Here is an 8787-nt window from a genome sequence, read left to right as displayed (position 1 = left end):
TCCCTTTCGCTATCAAGCGACCTTTATTTTTCATATCCTCAACAAAGCATCCATGAGGATTAAATCTGACCTGCAAGCCCTGCTCAACCATTGGACCAACAAAAACTAGGTTCTTGGTGATATTCGCGACATGAAATACATTAGACAGGTATTTCTTTCTCCCATCTTGCATAGACAAAGGAATTTTACCAATCTCCACAATTGGATGTACAGTATCATCACCAGTCTCCACAAATCCTAGTCTTTCCATTTTCCTTCCATCTTGCATCCATTCTACATGACCTATCATGTGGTTTGATGCACCTGAGTCAACATACCACACATCATTGCTTTCTTTTGCACTTGTCATAGAATTGATCATGTGCTGCACCATAAACGGATGCTCATTTCTGTCATCACCCTATCTACTAGAATGTGCATAATTGCCTTATTGCAATTTTCCAATCATGATGTCATTTTGCTTTTTATAGCAGGCTTTAGCCATATGACCCGTTTTACCACAGTAGTAGCATTCAATATTATTGTTTGCATTTTGGCCTCTCTGCCATCCACCACAACCTCTTTGGCTCCCCCTGCATCTAAAGTTACCACGTCCTCCTCCATAGGACTGGTTTTCTTGAATTTGCTGCATATTTTGATTTTTGCCACGGCCTCCAGATCGGCCTCCTCTACCTTTGTCTCTACCTCTTCCAGCATTTGAGTAGAAGATAGTTTCTTTTAAAGTTTCTTTTGAATAAGATGCGCCACCATTTCTCTGCTCTTTAGAAATTAGAAGAGCAATCAACTCCTCAAAATCAAGAAAATTCTCACGGATGGCAATGGATGTCCAGAACTGTGCATAATCCTTCCCTAGGCCATTCAAGGTAACAGAAACTAAATCATCATCTTCCACTGGCAACCCAATGGAAGCAAGTGCATCTGCAATCTTCTTCATCTTCATGTGGTAGTCATTGATGCTCATATTTTCTCTCTGCACATTATGCAACTGTTGCTTGAGCTGCATTTTCCTGGCTTGTGTATTTGTGCTATACATTTTTGCCAAAGTATCCCACACCTCCTTCGGTGTGCTTGCATCCTGAATATGCACAATCATGGAATCTAAAATACTGATAGACAGCTAGTACATAACTTTTCTGGCTCTCTCATGCTAGCCTTTAAATGCCTCCATTTCTTGTTGATTGGGAACATTAGGAAGAATTGGTTCTTCTTCATTTGATGTAATGAACTCCCAATAGCCTTTTCCCATAAGGAAATTCATCATTCTTAACTTCTATGCTTGGAAGTTGTTCTTGTCAAGCTTTTCAATGACAATATGTGAAAGAGAGTCAGACGCCATTACAGAACACTGCAAAATATTATGTCACTGCACAAAACACAACTTCTGCCTCACAAGGGCAAATTTGCAAAACTGACAAAAGTGGTATTTGACCACACAGTCACTTCCTAGTGATGATTTTGTATCAATAGGCAATAAAAATGATTCTTTCACTCCCAATATCTTTGCGCATAAGCATATAATGTAATTTTTGTGGCAACTTTTCATCGACCTGTAAAACAGTGGTCGCATAGCAAAAATAGGGCACTTTTTTGAGTGCCTGTAGAAAACTTCTGCCTCCAAAACGGGCCTCGAAATGGCCTCGAATCAAAAAAATAATGTCACCGAGGGCTTTGCCAATTGCCCGTAGCATATACTGCCCTCTTACCACACCGCGAAGGGCATCCCACCAGTCTGAGACAATGCACTCTTGCACTTTCTGGCTATGCTACCTACAGAGATTTGCTCCCAAACTCGAAAAAGGAAAGCAACACTGATCCTCTTACCAAGACACCACGAACTTGGTTTGCTTTCTTGAGCTCCTTACCATGAACCAATCTTGGATACCATGTGAAGAGAGTGGGAGAGAAGGAAGGAGTCTCACTTACCGCTTTCTCACATACACAATGGGGGAATACACATAAAGGTGCAGGCTAAAAACAATTTTCCTCTTCTTAGTTGTGAAAGCCAAAAGAACTCAAGTACAAAGGAATAGATGAACCCTATATGTGGGTCTCAAACCAAACTCAGCTAACTGAGGTGGCATACTAACTGAGCCACTATCTAGAGTACATAAAAGCTGTCATCTAGCTATTATTCATGGGCGGTGTACCAACCGCATCTGCAACTAACAAGTCGATGACATAAATGCACAACGGTCACCCTAGCATATCATGAGTGGAGCTCGATATCTCAATAAAATGTCCTTATGTATCCATGAGAGAATGCCCCTTATCTATTCACATATAATATAATAATAATACACATCATCTACCATCTTCTTGGTATCCCTAAGTATAGCTGAAAGGATAGAATCAAGCGTACACACACGATTCTATACTGATCTAGGAAAGTGAGATATAACCATACTATAGCAATAAATAAACAAATGCTAGTAGCAGATTATATCAAAATATTGAAGTATCAAGCCAAGAGAAGTTCATATCAAACTTGAGGATGGCCATCATGACTTTGTCATTAGCTTCTTATTCATGAGAGAATGCCCCTTATCTATTCACATATAATAAAATAATAATACACATCATCTACCATCTTCTTGGTATCCCTAAGTACAGCTGAAAGGAGAGAATCAAGCATACACACATGATTCTATACTAATCTAGGAAAGTGAGATATAACCGTACTGCAGCAATAAATAAACAAAGGTTAGTAGTAGATTGTATCAAAAGATTGAAGTATCAAGCCAAGAAAAGTTCATATCAAACTTGAGGATGGCCATCATGACTTTGTCATTAGCCTCTTTCAAAGGGTCAGAGAGCATTGTAACTTCCTTGCTACCAAATGTCAAAACATGAGGTCGCTAGCTAATGATGACCCTGACCTCAAAAGAACTCCCCATTTCATCCAATATAGCAATTACATTAGGACAACTTATGGGTGTAGCAACCAATGTTTCCTCTAGATGCTCCACCACATTATCAATAAATGCCTTAATGGTAGATGACATAAATGCATGTAGATGCAAGTCTGTATATGTCGACAATGAGATTTCACTGCCGTCAAAATTAAAAATTTGAGCAAGGAGCAAAAAAAGCGGTTATATTCGACTCTCCACCCACAACTGTGGCCATTAATCATGCTTCACTATCGGGCATGTCACATACTCTATTTGATCTTCTAAGTCACCTTCCAATTCCATAAGTGCATCTATAGCATATACCAACTTCCGAGATGATCTACACATCAAAATAGATAACATAAATGAATGTGCACATTGCATAGGATGCATCTCATTGAAATAATTGTGATATAGGTAGGTTATACTTACTCTATCACACTACCATGGACAAATGCTATTGAATTGACAAAGAAACATTGCTTGGCTAAGATGTCCATAGTCACCAAGCTCCAATGCAAGCTGCATTATCAATTAAAAATAATTATTATTTGACATAATCCTCCACAATGTAAGAGATAAGCTAAGTAAGGATTGATACTCACTCCTCATGATATGCAATAAAGATAACTTGCACCTCAGCCAAATCAACAAGTCACAACCAATTGAAAACATCATCTATGATCTTTTGCTTATTGCTAAGTACATTAGAAACAAGAGGATCGACCATATATGCACATCTCTATATGTATAGGGGAAGTTGTTCTAAAATCATACTGCAATAAAAAGAAAAGAATATTAGATTATTTGATCCAATGGAAATACAAAAGCATAAAGTGAAGAAAAAGTTTGTGTCAACAAACCTGAGGATGGCTATTATGACATTGTTATTAACCTCTTTCTTGGAGTTTAAGAGGATTGAAATGTCCTCTTTATTGAATAGAAAAGTAAGAGGTTGTTGTCAAACTTGAAACCTAACTTGAAATGACTTCCCCATCTACTGCAAGGTATGATTCTTTTCTAGACTCATTCGATGGATAGCTAGAGCATCTTTGCTTTCTTGAGATGAGGTTCCTATATTCTCTACTCTAGCTATGTCCTCCTCTTCCTCCTCCTCTTCCTCCCCCTATAAAAGGATAAAATAATAATGAGATTCAAAAAATTAAATTAATTATAATTGAGAAAAAGCTTTTAAATAAATGAAGAAAATTAAGGATAAGTTTTCATACCTCTAGATATCTTCATGGTCTTTTTATGTAACCTTCTAAGGTAAGGTCAATGTCATATCCATCTCCTTCAGCTTCCTCACTATCGTTGGTGTCCTCACTATCATATCTAGAGCCTTCAACATTTTCATCCTCTTTCTTGCTCTCATCATACATGGCCATCTCTATGTTAGCATCCTCTTCATGTGAGATCGGACCTTTCTTAGCATACTTCATTGTGAGCATACTTCATTGTGAGCTCAGCCACAGTATCAAGGTATTCCAAGCAAGAAGGGCTCTCAATAATATTTATAGGGTGTCCTTTTTTTATAAGAGCTTCAAACAAATGTCCCATTCAACACAATGTCAGTTCCCATCCGGGTGGCAGTAAAAATTCCATCATACTAATTAAAAGATCAGCACTTTTTGCTAGCCTTTCATAATGATTGGTGTTATGATGGAGGGGACTTGGAGCTTCATGCTCTTCTAGTATTAGTTGCAATCTCTTTGCATTTCCTCTTATGTTGTTCTGTAAGGAGTGATCCTTGTAAGGGCTCTTCATGCTTGACCTACTGGATGATGCAATCTTCCATGCAATGATCTTTATCCCTTTTGCCAAAAAACCATTCTTTGGACATTAATTTCTTTGCAGCAAGACTTGCGTATTTGTTTGGCAAGTTTCTTATAGGCCTCCACATTCAAGCCGTCATCTCTTTTTTCTCATTCTTCTTTGCCTTGTCTTTAATCAATGATGGAGCCTCATATGTGACATGTCCCTTCTCACATGCAAGACATACATCTTGTATCTGATTAAAAACTTCATCACTGCGGAAAAGTATGCTTGTGTAGTCTTGATACCTATCTTTTACCATCTTAAAGCTTGTCATCACCTCCATTCTTTCTTGCTTTCTCCTTGGTACAATCACACTCAAGCATGTGTAGAAGTCAACAATATTTTTAGCTTCCACTTTAGTAGCAGTTCTTTGGAGAGTGGTCATTGGAGAATTAAAAGTTCTCCATATGGTCCTAGCTTTGAGCAACATCTCTAAAATGGAGATGATCTTTTGTAGTGCATGAATGTCATGATTAAGTATTTCCAACTCAATCAAATATTTTTTCTCATTCTTGAAGGTACAAATGCATGCAGAATAGTAGTGGAATTGAGGCACATTCACGAAGGTGTCATAAGTAATTTCTCCTTTATTGTATGCCTCTCTAGAATGCTCATTACAAGCATAGGCATAGTGCTGAACATCTATTGCCTCAAATGTGCATTTAGCTAAGAAATTTCTCTTGGAATCCTTTATATCTCATTGTGGATCATTCATTGAACTTTGTCCTTCCTGAAGTGAGGGAACTTGTTTTCCAAGGAACTTAGTGAATTCCATCTCCAAATCTCAAGGTTGAAAGAAAGAGATGGATTGACTAGAATCTCTTTTGACATGCCAATATCCCCTCGGACGGATTACCAAATTAGAAACAACTGGTTTTTTCCCATTAAGCAAAGCCTAAAAAATCTTTTTAGCATAGTTTATATCTAAGGTCCTACTTGTGAATACATTGAGGAATCAAGAAGGCAAGAGCAAGTGAGCAAGTGAGCAATTGAGAGCAATAGCAAGTTTGATTTCATTCATGAGTAGAGTTACATATAGTGGAATTCCCTTGAGTAGGTAGCTCTAGATCCATGATTATCTCCGTGATTGTCTCCATCAGTAACACCCCCAAGTCCTCCATCAAACTAACCACCAAGTCCTTAACTTATCTCAATCACACCAACATAGGTGACACCTAATTGATGAGTCACCTGACACACCTACCATGGTGCTCACTAGCACTCACACCATGTCCTACACAAGCACTAGCACACTGGCACACACACACCACGTGACCATGTCCATAAGTGTGTCCCCTAAACATCAATTTATCCAACATACCCCCTCTTAAATTGATGACCTTCTACCCTGGTAGTAGACAATGGGATACTACATGGTTTTCATGCTCCCGACCTTGCTTTCACTCCAGTTGGATCGGTAGTAGACTCATGAGTTTAGGGTTTAAGGGTTAGGGTTTAGGGATTAAGGGTTAGGGTATAGAATTTAGGGTTTTGAGGGCTAGGATTTGGGTTTAGGGTTTAGGGTTTAAGATTTAGGGTTTAGGATTTAGGGTTTAGGATTTAGGGTTAATAGGTCTAGGATTAGTATTTAGGGTTTAGGGTTTATGGTTTCGAGGGCCAGAATTAGGCTTTAGGGATTAGGGGTTAGGGGTTAGGGTTTAAGATTTAGGGGTTAGGATTTAGGGTTTAGGGTATTTATGGTTTAGGGTTTAGGGTTTAGGAATTCGGGGTTAAGGGTTAAGGGTTTAGGATTTAGGATTTAGGATTTTGAGGGGCAGAATTAGGGTTTTAGGATTTACAGACTAGGGGTTAGGTTTTAGGGTTTAGGAAGCAAAGATTAGAATTTAAAGAGCAATGATTAGGGCTTAGAGTGTTTGGGTTAACTAAATAAGACCTCCCATATTTTCTAAACAAGATTTTGATTTCTAAATAATTAATAAATTAGATTATTGAGAAGAGACTAATGTTCTTTATAATGTTTGTTATAGCTTGTTTGCAAAAGGAAACTCACAAAGGAGATGGCTATAAATTTTATTCCGAGGATGGAGGTGATTCTATGTTGCAAAAGAAAAGTAGTTGCATTTGCTACAATCCATGAAAGTGATAAAAATTCTATTTGTCACTTTAGAAGACTTGGTGAAGATAAGGTGGCGGTTATGATATCAAAGATTCTTAGTGCACATGTTAAGATAAAGCATAAGTGTGGGGATATAGAAATCATTGGAAATGTTATGTTGCATAATACTTCCAACAATGCATTTATTGCATGGGACAGAGATGAAACTTATCCAACACATGTCATCAGGAATACAAAGTGCATATCTTTGGATTTTAGAGGGGGAGATATTTTACAAATGTTATCATTTGCAAATAAGAACGTAGTAGAAGGTCAAGTTTTGGTATTTGAACAAGTGGACACTGGACATTTGTGCAGATGAGAATTCAAAAAGTTATTGATGATGGTATGGATGATAACTCAATCTCATTGTATGGTCCCTACTATGAGGTAGTAAGGATTTGAGATGGAGCATGCAATTTTTAAAGATTCGAAAGACTCGGCATGTGGTTTTTAATTATAAACATAATGTATACTACAACATCAAAGAATTGAAAGAATATGCCAATGTACCAATCTCTATTCCTTCAGAGATGGATCATTCCAATGCACTCAAATATAGCATTGGCATCTTATTAGGAGTCGATGAGCTCATTGGTACCGAGAAATAAAAAGATTTCAGAAGTGATTCCTTATCCGAAGTGGATGAGTTCATGCACATTGAGAACTTGGGAAAGATGTCAAAAGTGATATCTTATCAAGCATGGATGGCTTCATGGATATTGATAAAGTTATTCGAGTCAAACCAAGTAACTATGGAATTATGGAAATCATGCACGATGATATAATAAGTGATGTTCGCTCAGGCGGCGAGGAGTTTCAAGACTATGGAGTAATGAAATCCATAGAAAGTGCATCAATGAGTGATGTTCACTCAGGATTAGATGAGTTTGAAGATCACTTGGGACACTCTATCACCAATGTGACAAGTAGTTCTACGAGTGTATCAAAAGTAGGGATGAGATCAACAAAGGACTATTCGGTATTTGACTTTGACTGTGAAACAGTTAATGTTACAAATGGTTCTATGAATGTATCAAAAGCAGGGATGAGATCAACAAAGGACTATTCAGTATTTGACTATCATAGTGATAAGATCAAGGATGCAACATCTCATGAAAACAAAGTGACAAATAAATCTTACAAGGAGAACTACACAAATCTAAATAAGGATGTACAGAAGGCCCCAAAATGGACATACAGATGCATGAAATGAAAGTGAGTCTAGGCAGATCTAGAAAAGCAACCAAAGAGAATAAGAGTAATGAATGAAGATGTTATGCTAAAAGTAATGCGATCTACATGCTGTAAGCGTAGATGTATGTGATCCATTAACTTACATGCCATCAAGGGATGTAGAGAATGTGTCTGGAAAAGAAAAGGGAGCAGAAGAAATGAATACCTACTCATGAGATTATCTTGCTTTCTTGTAAATGATAAGAGAAGGTGAAGCTCAAGACAATAGATAAGGCCACTTATAAATGGAAAAAGTATTTGCAATAATGCATATCGCATTATTATAGGATTATCACATGGCACATATTGGAATTTGGCTAATAAAGCAAAGTATGGAGTAAAATTTTACATTCATGGAAACACAAGAAGGCCCAAAACAAGAGCCTCAACGGTTGCAGCAATAGCAATTTTGAAAGGCTACATTCATGAAAATGCTTTACTGCACCCCATCTATCAGAAGTGCATCTTCCGATACGTTTGACAAAAAAAGAAGTGTTTAACTCTATTAGAGAAACACAGAGGCAAAGAGGGCATGTGTCTGCATCTTTTCATGCTTTGTATAATGTTTGGAAAAAAAGCTTTGGACATGTTAAAATCCGAGAGGCAAAAAATGTCAAAGTGCAATGATTGTGATGATCTAAAGTGAGCACTTGAGAGTCAACATCTCTAGAAGAAAAAGAAGCATACAAAAAGAGAGAATTTCATCATGGACTTGTTCGACATTCT

The sequence above is a fragment of the Dipteris shenzhenensis genome, chromosome 5, assembly GCF_047967505.1.
Source record: "Dipteris shenzhenensis isolate YYH24624 ecotype China chromosome 5, Dip_SZ_1.0, whole genome shotgun sequence".
In the NCBI taxonomy this organism is placed as follows: Eukaryota; Viridiplantae; Streptophyta; class Polypodiopsida; order Gleicheniales; family Dipteridaceae; genus Dipteris; species Dipteris shenzhenensis.
The sequence above is the reverse complement of the archived record's forward strand: the minus strand, read 5'-3'. Positions refer to the sequence as shown.